Here is an 18,462-nt window from a genome sequence, read left to right as displayed (position 1 = left end):
TGCAACTTGTGGCATTCAGGCCAGTTTCCGATATTCAGATCGAAGAAGTTTCCGACATTCAGGTCGATGCAACTTGTGGCATTCAGGCCAGTTTCCGATATTCAGATCGAAGAAGTTTCCGACATTCAGGTCGATGCAACTTGTGGCATTCAGGCCAGTTTCCGGTATCCAGACCGAAGTGGCATTCAGGCCAGTTTCCGATATTCAGATCGAAGAAGTTTCCGACATTCAAGTCGATGCAACTTGTGGCATTCAGGCCAGTTTCCAATATTCAGATCGAAGAAGTTTCCGACATTCAGGTTGATGCAACTTGTGGCATTCAGGCCAGTTTCCGGTATCCAGACCGAAGTGGCATTCAGGCCAGTTTCCGGTATCCAGACTGAAGTGGCATTCAGGCCAGTTTTCGATTTTTAGATCAAAGAAGTTTCCGACGATCAAGTCGAAGTAATTGTGGCATTCAGGCCAGTTTTCCGATTTCCAGATCGAAGTGGTGTTCAGACCAGATTTCCGGTGATTAGACCAACATTGATACTCTCATATTCCGATGCTTAGTGTTCAGACTAATGTGCGGCAATCAGGCCATGGGTATTCCTGTGTTACCATTTATTTTGGTATCCAGATCAACTTGCTGTTTCAGTACTCAGGCCGATTTTCACCGTACCAGACGGATTCTTCTTTTGAGATTGCTTCTTTGCCGATTCTGACAGGCATTGTTAATTATTTCAAGGGGATTCAGGGTCAAAATCCGGGTCTTCTTAGTATTTAACCATCTCCCACTATGATCATATGAAGAACGTCCTGCTTCATATTCTCTAGTTGAAGACGCTTAAATAGGGGCAACTGTCATACCCCGATTTTGGTCCTAAAATTTTTATGTTTGTTTGGCATGCTTGGCCTAACCTTACTTTGGTTTTATATGAGGATTGGTTTTTGATCCAAAGTCATGGTGTTGTGATTGTGGATACATCTATGGTCTGGGTCATCTGAACAACCAAGTTTATTGTGTTTCCAGCCACTTGCCAGTCATGTTATTGGTTCATGGATACTATGTCAAAACCCTAACCTTATGGTCTCATTTCATGACTTTGTTCATGTACATTATCAGTCAAGTTATTTTTCAAAAGTCAAACATTCAAGTCATAAGACAAAACAATTTGGAAACCAATTTCAAACCATTTCAATCCATTCCATGTCATTTTAAACCATTACATTTGATTCTACATAAGAAAATACAAATTTGACATTTTTGACCAATTGTTGACTTTGGTCAATAGTTGACTTTTTGGTCAACTTTGACCAAAGTCAACCCAAATTCCCCAAACCCTAAAATTCACCCATAATTTTCCATTGAATATCCATTTACAAAGAAATCAAAAAGAAAATACATTTTGACCATTTTTTTGACTTTGGTCAACAATTGACTTTTGGTCAACTTTGACCAAAGTCAACTTTCACTTGCTCTTGCCCATCCAACTTGGCCTGGCCTTTTTCTTCAATGTGTCATCCAACCCTCATGCTTATTTATGTTCGTTCTTGGTAGCTTCAGTTACAAGTAACACATGTGGTGCACCTTGACTTTGTAGCTTTTGAACCATTAACCATTTGCCATTGGCCTGCCCCTAACCATGGACCAAGGAGCCCCTAACAGTTCAACCATTATCCTTTGCTCATGCCCTTTGGATGCAACAAAAACCTTATACATGTGCAACAAATCCATGGATGCGAATGATCTAGCCAATACTGCTGCAATAGCCCATGTCACATCCTGCTTTGCAAAAGCACCATACCATCATCATCATGCTAGCCGGCTACAACACAAATCCTGCAGCAAAACAAGGCTAGCAGACTCAGTTATCAGGGCAATGTAATGCAAAGTGCTGTTCTAGATAGTGTCATGGCTCAGGAACACAACCAACCAAACATCAGAGTTTGAATGCAATGCTGTTAGAATCATGCTAAGACAACATGCAGCAGGCATCCAAAATAGTCATCAAGCCAAGGCACAACAACAGCAGGGCATAACAGCTACAAAGAAGTTCAAGAGTGGAAAGCACTTAGCATGGTTCAGTCATAACAGTTCCATGATCCAAACAGCTCCATTTGTGACCTGAGATCAATGTGAACCTGCAAGGCCATAGCAACTTCACACATCGAAGTATCCATCCATATAGACCATGATGCTACTGTCCTTACGAGGGTGCATACTAGCTGAACCAGGCTAGTTATCCTGCTGCAAAACCAAGACAGAAACAGTCAGCCATGCAATGCACTCAAGGCAATCACAACATAAATCACAGCTTATGGGATACATAAATCAGTATGAATGGGCATGGAACTAGCTGATAACAATTTGATCTTACATATGGGAATTGAAACCAAGCCATGCAACCAAGGTTCTTAGTGAAAGCAGGCAAGCTGTTCAGTCCAAAACAGCATGAAATAACTTGGCAAATGCAATCCATCATCACCAAACAACATGACCACCAGATCTGCAATAAAAGAATAGAGACAAGTGATTTGCAAGGCATTGGAAACCTAAACCTGTTGACTAGCTGGAAGCAACAATTAACCAAACCTCTCAACCAAGTCATAACCAACAAGAAACACCATCAATGCACAAGACATGAAGTGTTGTTGACATACCATGAAACTAAAGCCTTAAGTTTGTTGTCAATGTCCAAGTCATAATCTGTTGTGAGCATAAGCAAGCAGGACCTAATGCGAAATTGCAGCCAACATTGCCTAGCTGAAAGGTCATCTTACAATACAAAGACAGTCCAACAATTATCCAAAAGCTCACCACAAGACAAACAAGGTCCTACAACATGAAGCATGCCAACTCAAGCACATGGTTTTTTCCTTGCATTTCAATAAGAAATCAAACCATGCTTAGCCACTCACCTGCTGAACTGAAAAATGATCCAACATGACATTGCAAGACCAAGTGAGCAGCAACATTACACCTTCATCACAATGTGCACACCTCAAAGCCAAACAGTTTCCAAGCTTGCATCATAGGCTACCAGGGCTAGACCTTAGCTTGAACATGATAGGCCAAGTTCATGTTGCAGCAAGAGAAACAAGTGAGGGTAAGGAATTGAGTGCAAATAGTGGGATTAAAACTTATAAGGCATTGAACCAGAACATGAGACAAAGGACTCACCTACCAAACTATGAACCAAGACAATCTTACAATAGCTGTCGTAGCAAGGCCAAAGCAAATGCCTGCATCAGGTCATGCAATAACTATTCCTAAGGGCATTCCACAACATCTAGCAGTAAGGCAAACTAAGATACCAGACCTGTGATACATCCTGCCATTCCAATGCAATAGAAGTCAATGAACCTACCTGCTACAACAAGGCTACAGTGCAATCAGCATGTAAACACTGCTATAAAATCCTGGAAATTCAGCAACATTGAGACTTAACTGAACATGTTCACAAGTTAGTAACATCAACATTCTCCCTACCATGCCATCATGCACAGGCCAAAATTGAACCAAATGTATACCATAATCCTGCACCAAGCAAAAAGATGCAAGAAAACATGAGCTAATGGCTAAGTCGAGATACCTTGATCATAACTACATGGCATTTGATTTTGACCAATTCAACTAGTATTAATCCTGTAATTATCAGTACCATTTTATATTTGAAACACATGCCTTGCTTGCCTAGCAACACCATGACTGTACCAACTTGCATCAAGCCAAACCACCAAAACCTGTTTCAAACTCAAACGGAACCATGAAGTCCCAAGCAACTACAGCTAACAGACCTGACTTGCAGCAGTACCAAGATCTCAAAACAAAATCAGCAAGAGAAATGAACATTACCCTCTGTAATAAGATGTTAAACCATGAACAAGGATGCATCAAACCAAGCTCACCATTTTTCATTGCAGTAAAAAGGCAAAATTAATTACCAAGCAGTAAAAATTCAAGAAATTCCCAAATTGGAATAGAGATGAAATTCAAGGAAGAAAGCGAAGGTTTAGATTACCATTTTCGAACCTAGCATCAAAGAGGTCAATCCAATTTCTGAGCATCCAAAGTGCTTTGCAGAGTTACCTTTCTGGAACATCAAGGACCCTTTTGAAACCCTAATTCACAGAATATAAAGAGGAAAGGCAAATCAGTGGAAAAAAAAACAACAGAAGTACCTGGAGGCGAAAATCTGAAACAAAGAAAACCTAAAACCCCAAAATCGTACCTGGAGGCCAGCTTCGCATCCTTCACCACCACCGCAGTGACACTTTGTAAGAACCTCTCTTTCTTTCTCTTTATCCTTCTCATATGCTTGTTGTTTGAAAATATTTGTGAGAGTTGAGAGAGAATGTTTCTTTGAGATTGTGAGCTGAGAGAGCGTTTGAGTGAGATTGAGGGTTAGGAGCGCGCTTGAGAGAGAAGTGTAAGGTTGGGAGAGAAGAAAGATCGTGAGGGCGATACCGGAGGAAGACGAGCTTCTGTCATCTTCTTCTTCGTCTCCATTTCCTTTTTTTCTTTTCTTTTCTTTTCTTTTTTTAATTAATTCAATTTCTTTTTGTTAAACAGAGATAAATAAATAAAAAACCACAAAAATTTGTAATATGTTTAGCATTTCTTTTTTTTTTCTTTTATTACATAGTGTATATTAATGTTGTTTAGTTTAGTTAGGCTGTCCAGTAACATTAGTCTATCCCCTCTTTTAATTGATTTGTTTTCTAAACTATCTCTAGCTAGTTCTGTTTATATTCCCAAGTGTTTGCTAAAATGATAACTAATCATGAATGGCCTAGTGGAGAGAGGGTAGTTTCATAATATTAAGTGGAGAGGGTTCAATACTCATGTGTAGTAGTTTTTGTTTATTATTTTATTTTATCTTCTTTTAGCATTTTTTATTTTAGTATTTTATTAACATTTTCTTTTTTATGTTTATTATACTCATAATTTCATTTGTTAATAATGCATAGTTGTTGTATTTTAATTTAGTTCAAAACCATTTTAAAACTATAAAAATCATATTTTTTCTCGATTTAATATCGAGCCCATTTTTTCACACCCTTGAAAGTCGATTGCTTTTTAAGCATCGCCATCGACCTCACATAGCTTACTCTTGGGCTTTCTTACAATGAGCCGGTTCCTTTGCACTTACACTCATACATTGCATTATTTATTGTTTGGACCCGATTTAATTATTCCAATACTTTGAATCCCCATTCATAACAAATGTATCCCTCTCCCATGAAATGTATGATATTCTTTCATTCTTTATTCATCTGTTAATACAAGAAATAAAACGAACATCCGATAACCATTTCAAAACAAGACCAAAACCTCGATCCAACGTCGAGTAATCATTTTTCAAAACCTAACAGAACCAGCACGTATTCATCCACCCTTTTGTAAGTCGATTGCTTTATGCATCTCCATCAACCTTGTAAGTCGATTGCTTTATGCATCGCCATCAACCTTGTAAGTCAATTTCTTTATGCATCGCCATCAACCTTGTAAGTCGATTGCTTCATGCATCGCCATCTACCCTTATCCCTAACACTTCTCCTTGCTCCACTCGTCAACTCTTGTTCCGATTAGGTAGCACCCATTAGATAGGATTCCCATATCCTTTTGCATGATAACATAGGTAGGATTCCCATATCCTTTTGTATGATAACATAGGTAGGATTCCCTCATTCTTTGCATGCTAACATTAGGTAGATATTCCCATTTGTAAATCCTAACACTTAAGTACATACTGCATGACAACTCTAGGGCAGAGCTTCCCCACTTCTAGACCTTTCCGAGAGTCTCCGGTCTTGTGGCATGTAGTCCGTTCTATTGCAAAGAGGTAACTGCCTAAGACTCGATTCAGCGAGCTGCGACACCTACTGCTAGGACGTGAACACATTGCCCACTCTCCTTTGACACAACTGGTGTCCTCCTTTTGTAAGTCCATATTCAGATGGCAATCCCTATGTAGGGGAACTACGTCGCCCTGATCCTCATACCAAATGAGGTACGTAGGCAGGAGGTCGTACGAGATCTCTCCGGGCACCCTTCTCTTTTTTGCGTGTATTTTGTTTGACAGCTATCAGGCTCGAGTTCCCGACTCCCTGTTAGTCTGTGTGTTCACTCTTTTCCTTTCCTTTGTGTGTGTTTGCTTGACAACTAGCAGGCTCGAGTACCAGACTCCCTGTTAGCTTGTTTGTTCAACTTTGCTGTTGCTTCTGACGATTCAGCGTCCGGTTAAACCCTTTGTGTGTGTAGGAGTCTGACATAAGTCCAGCGATTGGCAGTTGGTTTCCTGTGTGTGTTTGTTGGTTCGGAGTCCGATGTAAGTCCAGCGATTGGCATTCGGTTTCCATGTTTGCCTGTTTGTGTGGAGTCTGACATAAGTCCAGCGATTGGCAGTCGGTTTCCTGCGTGTGTTTTGTTTGGCGTATGTAGCCGAACTACGGCAACTCTGATTCTCATGTTCAGATGAGATACGTAGGCACAAGATGCGATGTCTTACCGAGTTTGACTAACGACTAACAACTAATCCTTGTTTGCTTTCTCCCTTGTTGCAATCTTTTCTCTCGCCCTCGTTGCGATCGAGACCTTCCCTTTCTCTCGCCCTCGTTGCGATCGAGACCTTCCCTTTCTCTTGCCCTAGTTGCAATCGAGACCTTTGTTCCCGTAGTTAGTTGAACTACGTTTTGCTCTGATTCTCATTCCCGATGAGATACGTAGACATAATACCCGACGTCTTAGCGAGCACACTCCTCTTTAACCCATAGGTAGCCGAGCTACGAAGACTCTGATTCTCATATTCAGATGAGATACGTATGCAATAGATGCGATATCTGTGCGAGTCATTTTTCTCTTGACCCTTTTAGTAAATAGTACATTAGATAAACACACACCCTTTAGACAAGAACAACAAGAGTGGATCCCGTAGAGTACTACGGATGCGTAGGGGTGCTAATACCTTCCCTTCGCATAATCGACTCCCGAACCCAAGATTTGGTTGCGAGACCTTGTCTTTTCCTTTCCTTCTCTTCAGGTTTACTTAGAGCGTTTCCTTTCCCTCCTTTGGGATAAATAACGCACGGTGGCGACTCTTCTATCATTTTTTCTTTCGCCGGTTGTTTTTTCCCTCTACTGTATTTTTCAGGCTGCGACAGCTGGCGACTCTGTTGGGGACGCGGTTTCCCTAAGCGAGTCCCTCCTAGCTTTTGTAGGTTTCGTGTTTGTTGGGTGTTTTTTCTTTTGTACAGTTATTTATTTTCAGCATTTACCTGCTTTACCTTATTGCATTCATGTACATATGTTTGTTGTATATGTGGGTTCTGTGGGTTGTTTTGTTTGTTGGGTTGGGACTGTTCTATGAGAGATAAGCCCACTACCCAGGCTTGAGTGTACACATATGTGTTAGAGTGGATTGTCATGAGGCTTGCGTGGCATGTTGCTATGTTAAGTTGTTCATGAGACCCACATTCCAGACGAGGTTTCTGTTGGATATATTTTGTCCTATGGGTGTTCCATAACGACAAATATTCCTTTAGAAATCGTCGACTCTGGTGACCATTTCCCGAGAACTCAGTCGAGGCCTCTCCTCCGAGACGTGATTATGTTAGCTCTGGTGGGCGCATTCTCGCTGCTCAATCCGAGGACCCCGAGACTGGGAACTTGCTTTAGGATGTCCTGTTGAGGGGAGTCAGTGGAGGTCTTTTATCCCGAAATAATACCAAACCTTCAGTGGTAAACGTATTATTCTCGACTGAAGGGCTAAAGCTGACAAACTTCTGTTCTTAGAACCTACCAGTAAGGGGTGGGCTAAATTCAGGGAACCTTAACCTCCAACCAACCCGATTTTCTGGAGCAGAGTTTTGGTCTTGTATTCCTCAGTGGGTTTCTTTTCAGACAGTGCAACCCGACAGATGTTCAAGCAGATACAGCAGTCCTGATTTCCATGTCACTGCATTGCATCACATCATTCTACATTCATATCATTTAACACATGTTTATCTATTCCCAGGGGTTCATATCTTCTTCTTGATTCTAGTCGGGATTTTCTTCTTACACCGTTTACCAAATGTGAGACTGGAATCAAGGGGGTAGAATGCCTTTTGGAATTGATAAACATGTCAGTGCATTTGCATATCCCATAACATGTCACAATGCTGGGGTAGTCTCCTCAACTCTGCATCAAAAGATCAAGTTCCCAGTCAATGGAAGAATTGTCACCGTCTGTTGTGAGGAGGACATACTGGTAAGTAACCTGTCTACCTTCAAGTACGTAGAGATAGAAGGTGAAATTCATGAGACTCTCTGTCAGGCCTTTGAGTCAGTTCAAATCAAGGTTGCAGCTCCGGTGGAAGAGGATAAAGCGGGTGCCTCTATCTCATCCTTTAGGCAGGCGCAAGCCTTGGTGGATTCAGGTGTTGCTCCCGGTTGGGGACGTCTGTTGAAATTACCAATGAAGGACGACAAGTTCGGGATTGGGTATCAACCAGCGCTGACTTCTACAACTTCAGCACTTCAGACTCGTCAGGGGCCGATTACTTTCTCTAGTGATGGCGTCATCCAATATGACCAGATCTCTGCGATCAACGATGAAAATGGGGATAGTGATTGCGACATCGACAACTGGGTGCGTCCGAGGATCCCTGGTGAAGTCATCAACAATTGGTCTTCCGAGGAAATTGTCCAAGTCACTCTTCTAGAGGAGTAATTTTTCTTTGTTTATTCAAGCATGTCCAAGTCTTACGTTCCGCCCAGGGCGTAATGACTCATTGTAGGGCTCATCTATGTGAATACCTGCATTGTTTATCATAAATGAAGGACGTCTTTTGCATTCAAATATTTTGTTCACTGTCTTTCTATTTTTGCAGTTTTCAAAATTTCAAAAGAATAAAAATATTTGGCAATGTTTTGTTTAGTTTTCACTCACTGTTCACACTCATAAGCACATACCATCACTCATGCAGATGCACATCACCAGATCCTATTGATAACGATTCTACTATGGCTCGCTTCGACTTCGAAAACCCAATCTTCCAAGCTGAAGAAGAGGGTGATGAAGACTGTGAACTCCCTGAAGAACTTGCCAGGCTGTTAAAACAGGAGGAAAGGGTCATTCAACCGCATCAAGAGTCTACTGAAGTGATTAATCTTGGCACCGAGGACGTCAAGGAAGAAATCAAGATAGGGGCTGCTTTGGAAGATGATGTGAAGAAGGGGTTGATTGAACTGTTGCAAGAGTATGTTGACGTCTTCGCTTGGTCTTATCAGGATATGCCAGGGCTTGACACAGACATCGTGGTACACCGTTTGCCTCTCAAAGAAGGTTGTCCTCCGGTCAAGCAGAAGCTCAGAAGAACAAGACCAGAGATGGCTGTAAAGATAAAGGAAGAAGTGCAGAAACAGTTGGATGCAGGGTTCCTAGCGGTTACCAATTATCCGCCATGGGTCGCAAACATCGTTCCAGTGCCTAAGAAGGATGGAAAGGTACGGATGTGTGTCGACTACCGGGATCTGAACAGAGCCAGTCCGAAGGATGATTTCCCATTACCTCACATCGACGTTTTGGTGGATAACACAGCTCAGTTCTCGGTATTCTCCTTCATGGATGGCTTTTCTGGCTATAACCAAATCAAGATGGCACCAGAAGACATGGAGAAGACAACTTTCATAACCCCATGGGGCACCTTCTGCTATAAGGTAATGCCGTTTGGTCTGAAAAACGCTGGGGCAACATATCAACGAGCTATGGTGACTCTGTTCCATGATATGATTCATCATGAAATCGAGGTTTATGTGGACGATATGATTGCCAAATCTCAGACAGAAGAAGAACATCTGGTAAATCTGCAGAAGCTGTTTGAGCGTTTAAGGAAATTCAAGCTGAGGCTTAATCCGAACAAGTGCACTTTCGGGGTGAGATCCGGAAAATTGTTGGGTTTTATTGTTAGTGGAAAAGGGATTGAGGTGGATCCTGACAAAGTGAAAGCAATACAGGAAATGCCTGAGCCAAGAACAGAGAAGCAAGTCCGTGGTTTCTTAGGAAGGTTGAACTACATCGCAAGGTTCATCTCTCATCTAACAGCCACGTGTGAGCCAATTTTCAAATTGCTGAGGAAAGATCAGGCTATCAGGTGGAACGATGATTGTCAAAGGGCTTTTGAAAAGATAAAAGAGTATTTGCAGAATCCCCCTATCCTCATGCCTCCGGTCCCAGGGAGGCCGCTGATTATGTACTTGACAGTACTCGACAATTCCATGGGTTGTGTTCTCGGCCAACACGACGAGACAGGTAGAAAAGAGCATGCCATCTACTACCTGAGTAAAAAATTCACAGACTGCGAGTCGAGATACTCAATGCTTGAAAAGACATGTTGTGCACTTGCATGGGCTGCTAAGCGATTGAGACAATACATGCTGACTCACACAACCTTACTGATCTCCAAGATGGATCCAGTCAAGTATATATTCGAGAAGCCAGCTCTCACCGAAAGGGTTGCTCGTTGGCAAATGGTACTGACAGAGTATGATATCCAATATACATCCCAGAAAGCCATCAAGGGGAGTATTCTGTCAGACTATCTTGCTCAACAACCGATTGAAGACTATGAGCCGATGATGTTTGATTTTCCAGATGAAGACATCATGTTCCTCAAGATGAAAGACTGTGAAGAGCCGTTTGTTGGGGAGGGACCTGATCCAGATGAAAAGTGGATTTTAACGTTTGATGGGGCCGTCAACACCAAAGGAAGTGGAATTGGCGTTGTCATTACTACTCCGAAAGGTGCCCACATGCCTTTCACCGCTCGTCTGACTTTCGAGTGCACCAATAATGAAGCTGAGTACGAGGCCTGTATCTTGGGTATTAAGCAAGCCATTGATTTGAGAATCAAGACTATGGACATCTTCGAAGATTCAGCTCTAGTGATCAATCAAGTAAATGGTGATTGGAACACTCTCCAGCCCACTCTGGTCCCCTACAGAGATTACACGAGAAGACTGTTGACCTTTTTCACAACAGTAAAACTGTATCATATACCTCGTGATGAGAACCAGATGGCAGATGCTCTTGCTACTCTATCCTCCATGATCAAGGTGGTTTGGTGGAACCATGCTCCCAGGATCGATGTTATGCGCCTTGATAGGGCCGCGTATGTGTTTGCCGCTGAACTAATGGTCGATGACAAGCCCTGGTATCACGATATCAAGTGCTTTCTGAAGAATCAAGAGTACCCTGCAGGGGCATCCAACAATGACAGAAAGACTTTGAGAAGATTGGCAGGCAGTTTCTTCTTGAACAAAGATGATGTGCTGTATAAGAGGAACTTCGACATGGTTTTGCTCAGATGCGTGGACAGACACGAGGCGGACATGTTAATGCAGGAAGTTCATGAAGGTTCCTTCGGTACTCATGCCGGCGGACATGCAATGGCTAAGAAATTGTTGAGGGCGGGTTATTATTGGATGACCATGGAATCAGATTGTTTCAAGTATGCTCGGAAGTGTCATAAATGCCAGATTTATGCTGACAAGGTGCATGTACCGCCGAATCCTCTGAATGTGATGTCTTCGCCGTGGCCGTTTGCGATGTGGGGCATTGACATGATTGGAAAGTTTGAGCCGACTGCTTCCAATAGGCATCGTTTCATCCTTGTTTCCATCGACTATTTCACCAAGTGGGTCGAAGCAGCATCGTTCGCGAATATCACCAGACATGTGGTTTCCCGTTTCATCAAGAAGGAAATCATTTGTCGCTATGGGATTCCCGAAAGAATCATTACTGATAATGGTTCTAATCTCAACAACAAAATGATGAAGGAGTTGTGCCAGAACTTCAACATTCAGCATCACAATTCTTCCCCTTACCGCCCTAAGATGAACGACGCTGTTGAGGCAGCAAATAAGAACATAAAGAAGATTGTGCAGAAGATGGTCGTTACGTACAAAGATTGGCACGAGATGCTACCCTTCGCCTTGCATGGGTACCGCACTTCAGTACGTACATCGACCGGGGCAACCCCTTAATCCCTTGTGTATGGTATGGAAGCAATCCTACCTGTCGAAGTGGAGATTCCTTCTCTAAGAGTCCTGTTGGATGTCAAGCTAGATGAAGCTGAATGGATTCGGACAAGGTTCAATGAGTTGTGTCTTATCGAAGAGAAGCGAATGGCAGCCATTTGTCATGGGCAGTTGTATCAGAGTCGGATGAAGAGAGCCTTTGACCAGAAAGTACGTCCTCGATGTTTCCAAGTCGGAGATTTAGTGTTGAAAACGATCCTTCCTCCTCAGACAGATCACAGGGGCAAGTGGACTCCTAACTATGAGGGACCTTATATTGTCACCAAGGTTTTTGATGGAGGGGCCTTAATGCTCGCAACGATGGATGGCGAAGACTTCACTTCCCCGGTAAACTCAGACGCAGTTAAAAAATACTTCGCATGAGATAGACCCGCTGGACAGTAAAAAAGAACAGTCCAGGCAAAAATGGGCATCCCGACGAACCAAGAAAATGAAAAGGTTCGGGCAAAAGTTAGGGACTAAAATTAAAAGATTGTACACCCGGTAAGTTGAAAACCTGAAAAGGCAACTTAGGCAAAAATGGGTATCCCGGTGGATTGAAAACCCGAAAGGGCGATCCAGGCAAAAGTTAGGGATCAAGCGAATGACTGCGTTCTGATTTAGTTCTGAATCTCATCTCATGTCGATGACTGGAAACTTTCAAAAGGAAGAAAACAATCTAATCACCTTTTCAGAAGGCTGATCATCTGGAAGATCTTGAAGACGGGCGAGTCATAGCAGAATTGGAACCCAATAGAAATCAATTTCACATTGCCATTAGATTATTTCTGTTTTTATCTTTTGTGCAATTACCTCTTTCCAGGGATTGCTTCCTGATGTAAATGCCTATTCAGAGGCCATTCAATCAATAAAATCATGTGATTCAGTACATCTCTGTGTTCATTGTCATTTTACTATTTTGTTTGCAAAAATGACGTCCGAATTTTTGATAAACATTGCATCATGAAACATAAGAGCTTTACAGGTACATGCTCGATGAACATTTAAAATTGCTGTAAATTTTAAGTACTTTGAATCATCTATTCATAACAGGTACACTCGGGGCATTTCCTTAAGATTCCCAGCAGGTTCTCACTACGGTGCCTCCCAAGCATGTGTTTCAGACTATACACTCCCTAGTAGAGTTAACAGTGCCAGACTGTGTATCCCCAGCGGAGTTAACAGTGCCAGACTGTGTATCCCCAGCGGAGTTAACAGTGCCAGACTGTATATCCCCAGCGGAGTTAACAGTGCCAGACTGTATATCCCCAGCGGAGTTAACATGTGCTTCAGACTATACACTCCCCAGTAGAGTTGACAGTGCCAGGCTACACTCCCCAGCGGAGTTGACAGTACCAGACTGTATCTTCCCAGCAGAAGCAGCTGCTCCTCGGAGTTCGATGCCAGATCGATGTTTTCAATCCCAGATCGATGATCTCTTTCCTGGAAGCATAACCTCGGTACCGTATCGGTGTTTGCCCCCCCTGCTGAGTCATCTCTCGTAGATTATGGTTGCCAGAACCACTATTACTTCCCCCAACAACAGGTTTCCAGCGACGTTCTCTCCCCAGTCAGAGTCTCGGTATCTCGCCATTGCCAGAACACCGCGCGGCCGGTCATTTCCCCACATAGTTCATTATGCTGTGCATCTCCAACAGTAGTGCCAGGGTCTGGAAGATTATAATCATTTCCCCAACGGGATTCCTTGCTTCAGCTTGGCATTTTCCCCAACATTTCGCATCTCTGCATGTAGAATCATATTGCATTGCATCCTCCCAAATCGCGTAGCATTTCCATTCTCATGGAGCATTACGCCATTGAAAAATTCAAACATACGCATGTAAGCATAAAACATTCTCGGCATCCCAAGTGACAAGCCAGAAGTTTGTTTCCAGTGCTCGGACTGAAGGTTGTTCATGACTCATTATCCCCAGCATGGGTTGTCGGCCCACGTGTCGCCTCAATTATTTTTGTTCCCTATTTCTGCCGATGCTGACAGGCATGAAATTTTCCGGTATTCAGACCGAAGTGGCATTCAGGCCAATTTTCCGGTATCCAAACCGAAGTGGCATTCAAGCCAGTTTTTGATATTCAGATTGAAGAAGTTTCCGACATTCAGGTCGATGCAACTTGTGATATTCAGGCCAGTTTCCGATATTCAGATCGAAGAAGTTTCCGACATTCAGGTCGATGCAACTTGTGGCATTCAGGCCAGTTTCCGGTATCCAGACCGAAGTGGCATTCCGACATTCAGGTCGATGCAACTTGTGGCATTCAGGCCAGTTTCCGATATTCAGATCGAAGAAGTTTCCGACATTCAGGTCGATGCAACTTGTGGCATTCAGGCCAGTTTCCGGTATCCAGACCGAAGTGGCATTCAGGCCAGTTTCCGGTATCCAGACTGAAGTGGCATTCAGGCCAGTTTTCGATTTTTAGATCAAAGAAGTTTCCGACGATCAAGTCGAAGTAATTGTGGCATTCAGGCCAGTTTTCCGATTTCCAGATCGAAGTGGTGTTCAGACCAGATTTCCGGTGATTAGACCAACATTGATACTCTCATATTCCGATGCTTAGTGTTCAGACTAATGTGCGGCGTTCAGGCCATGGGTATTCCTGTGTTACCATTTATTTTGGTATCCAGATCAACTTGCTGTTTCAGTACTCAGGCCGATTTTCACTGTACCAGACGGATTCTTCTTTTGAGATTGCTTCTTTGCCGATTCTAACAGGCATTGTTAATTATTTCAAGGGGATTCAGGGTCAAAATCCGGGTCTTCTTAGTATTTAACCATCTCCCACTATGATCATATGAAGAACGTGCTGCTTCATATTCTCTAGTTGAAGACGCTTAAATAGGGGCAACTGTCATACCCCAATTTTGGTCCTAAAATTTTTATGTTTGTTTGGCATGCTTGGCCTAACCTTACTTTGGTTTTATATGAGGATTGGTTTTTGATCCAAAGTCATGGTGTTGTGATTGTGGATACATCTATGGTCTGGGTCATCTGAACAACCAAGTTTCTTGTGTTTCCAGCCACTTGCCAGTCATGTTATTGGTTCATGGATACTATGTCAAAACCCTAACCTTATGGTCTCATTTCATGACTTTGTTCATGTACATTATCAGTCAAGTTATTTTTCAAAAGTCAAACATTCAAGTCATAAGACAAAACAATTTGGAAACCAATTTCAAACCATTTCAATCCATTCCATGTCATTTTAAACCATTACATTTGATTCTACATAAGAAAATACAAATTTGACATTTTTGACCAATTGTTGACTTTGGTCAACAGTTCACTTTTTGGTCAACTTTGACCAAAGTCAACCCAAATTCCCCAAACCCTAAAATTCACCCATAATTTTCCATTGAATATCCATTTACAAAGAAATCAAAAAGAAAATACATTTTGACCATTTGTTTGACTTTGGTCAACAATTGACTTTTGGTCAACTTTCACTTGCTCTTGCCCATCCAACTTGGCCTGGCCTTTTTCTTCAATGTGTCATCCAACCCTCATGCTTATTTATGTTCGTTCTTGGTAGCTTCCATTACAAGTAACACATGTGGTGCACCTTGACTTTGTAGCTTTTGAACCATTAACCATTTGCCATTGGCCTGCCCCTAACCATGGACCAAGGAGCCCCTAACAGTTCAACCATTATCCTTTGCTCATGCCCTTTGGATGCAACAAAAACCTTATACATGTGCAACAAATCCATGGATGCGAATGATCTAGCCAATACTGCTGCAATAGCCCATGTCACATCCTGCTTTGCAAAAGTACCATACCATCATCATCATGCTAGCCGGCTACAACACAAATCCTGCAGCAAAACAAGGCTAGCAGACTCAGTTATCAGGGCAATGTAATGCAAAGTACTGTTCTAGATAGTGTCATGGCTCAGGAACACAACCAACCAAACATCAGAGTTTGAATGCAATGCTGTTAGAATCATGCTAAGACAACATGCAGCAGGCATCCAAAATAGTCATCAAGCCAAGGCACAACAACAGTAGGGCATAACAGCTACAAAGAAGTTCAAGAGTGGAAAGCACTTAGTATGGTTCAGTCATAACAGTTCCATGATCCAAACAACTCCATTTGTGACATGAGATCAATGTGAACCTGCAAGGCCATAGCAACTTCACACATCGAAGTATCCATCCATATAGACCATGATGCTACTGTCCTTACGAGGGTGCATACTAGCTGAACCAGGCTAGTTATCCTGCTGCAAAACCAAGACAGAAACAGTCAGCCATGCAATGCACTCAAGGCAATCACAACATAAATCACAACTTATGGGATACATAAATCAGTATGAATGGGCATGGAACTAGCTGATAACAATTTGATCTTACATATGGGAATTGAAACCAAGCCATGCAACCAAGGTTCTTAGTGAAAGCAGGCAAGCTGTTCAGTCCAAAACAGCATGAAATAACTTGGCAAATGCAATCCATCATCACCAAACAACATGACCACCAGATCTGCAATAAAAGAATAGAGACAAGTGATTTGCAAGGCATTGGAAACCTAAACCTGTTGACTAGCTGGAAGCAACAATTAACCAAACCTCTCAACCAAGTCATAACCAACAAGAAACACCATCAATGCACAAGACATGAAGTGTTGTTGACATACCATGAAACTAAAGCCTTAAGTTTGTTGTCAATGTCCAAGTCATAATCTGTTGTGAGCATAAGCCAGCAGGACCTAATGCGAAATTGCAGCCAACATTGCCTAGCTGAAAGGTCATCTTACAATACAAAGACAGTCCAACAATTATCCAAAAGCTCACCACAAGACAAACAAGGTCCTACAACATGAAGCATGCCAACTCAAGCACATGGTTTTTTCCTTGCATTTCAATAAGAAATCAAACCATGCTTAGCCACTCACCTGCTGAACTGAAAAATGATCCAACATGACATTGCAAGACCAAGTGAGCAGCAACATTACACCTTCATCACAATGTGCACACCTCAAAGCCAAACAGTTTCCAAGCTTGCATCATAGGCTACCAGGGCTAGACCTTAGCTTGAACATGATAGGCCAAGTTCATGTTGCAGCAAGAGAAACAAGTGAGGGTAAGGGATTGAGTGCAAATAGTGGGATTAAAACTTATAAGGCATTGAACCAGAACATGAGACAAAGGACTCACCTACCAAACTATGAACCAAGAGAATCTTACAATAGCTGTCGTAGCAAGGCCAAAGCAAATGCCTGCATCAGGTCATGCAATAACTATTCCTAAGGGCATTCCACAACATCTAGCAGTAAGGCAAACTAAGATACCAGACCTGTGATACATCCTGCCATTCCAATGCAATAGAAGTCAATGAACCTACCTGCTACAACAAGGCTACAGTGCAATCAGCATGTAAACACTGCTATAAAATCCTGGAAATTCAGCAACATTGAGACTTAACTGAACATGTTCACAAGTTAGTAACATCAACATTCTCCCTACCATGCCATCATGCACAGGCCAAAATTGAACCAAATGTATACCAAAATCCTGCACCAAGCAAAAAGATGCAAGAAAACATGAGCTAATGGCTAAGTCGAGATACCTTGATCATAACTACATGGCATTTGATTTTGACCAATTCAACTAGTATTAATCCTGTAATTATCAGTACCATTTTATATTTGAAACACATGCCTTGCTTGCCTTGCAACACCATGACTGTACCAACTTGCATCAAGCCAAACCACCAAAACCTGTTTCAAACTCAAACGGAACCATGAAGTCCCAAGCAACTACAACTAACAGACCTGACTTGCAGCAGTACCAAGATCTCAAAACAAAATCAGCAAGAGAAATGAACATTACCCTCTGTAATAAGATGTTAAACCATGAACAAGGATGCATCAAACCAAGCTCACCATTTTTCATTGCAGTAAAAAGGCAAAATTAATTACCAAGCAGTAAAAATTCAAGAAATTCCCAAATTTGAATAGAGATGAAATTCAAGGAAGAAAGCGAAGGTTCAGATTACCATTTTCGAACCTAGCATCAAAGAGGTCAATCCAATTTCTGAGCATCCAAAGTGCTTTGCAGAGTTACCTTTCTGGAACATCAAGGACCCTTTTGAAACCCTAATTCACAGAATATAAAAAGGAAAGGCAAATCAGTGGAAAAAAAAACAACAGAAGTACCTGGAGGCGAAAATCTGAAACAAAGAAAACCTAAAACCCCCAAAATCGTACCTGGAGGCCAGCTTCGCATCCTTCACCACCACTGCAGTGACACTTTGTAAGGACCTCTCTTTCTTTCTCTTTATCCTTCTCATATGCTTGTTGTTTGAAAATATTTGTGAGAGTTGAGAGAGAATGTTTCTTTGAGATTGTGAGCTGAGAGAGCGTTTGAGTGAGATTGAGGGTTAGGAGCGCGCTTGAGAGAGAAGT

At 42.2% G+C, this 18,462-nt stretch overlaps 2 long non-coding RNA genes across 2 annotated transcripts in view; both read right to left on the bottom strand.

Moving 5' to 3' along the window:
- Nucleotides 1–17,993, bottom strand: part of LOC127127983 (uncharacterized) — a 39,478-nt gene extending 21,485 nt beyond the window's left edge. Inside the window, exons 1-2 of the long non-coding RNA XR_007805583.1 lie at nucleotides 17,888–17,993; nucleotides 17,694–17,775 (exon numbers count right to left, since the gene is read on the bottom strand). This is a non-coding gene — a long non-coding RNA (uncharacterized LOC127127983). The remainder of the gene's footprint in view (nucleotides 1–17,693; nucleotides 17,776–17,887) is intronic.
- LOC127127984 (uncharacterized) lies at nucleotides 2,821–3,982 on the bottom strand. The gene is made up of 3 exons (XR_007805588.1): nucleotides 3,645–3,982; nucleotides 3,303–3,520; nucleotides 2,821–3,225 (listed from the first exon to the last, which is right to left on the bottom strand). It is a non-coding gene; the product is annotated as an uncharacterized LOC127127984 (long non-coding RNA).
- Nucleotides 17,994–18,462: the final 469 nt, after the last annotated feature.

The sequence above is a fragment of the Lathyrus oleraceus genome, chromosome 3, assembly GCF_024323335.1.
Source record: "Lathyrus oleraceus cultivar Zhongwan6 chromosome 3, CAAS_Psat_ZW6_1.0, whole genome shotgun sequence".
Classification (NCBI taxonomy): Eukaryota; Viridiplantae; Streptophyta; class Magnoliopsida; order Fabales; family Fabaceae; genus Lathyrus; species Lathyrus oleraceus.
The sequence above is the reverse complement of the archived record's forward strand: the minus strand, read 5'-3'. Positions and strand labels throughout refer to the sequence as shown.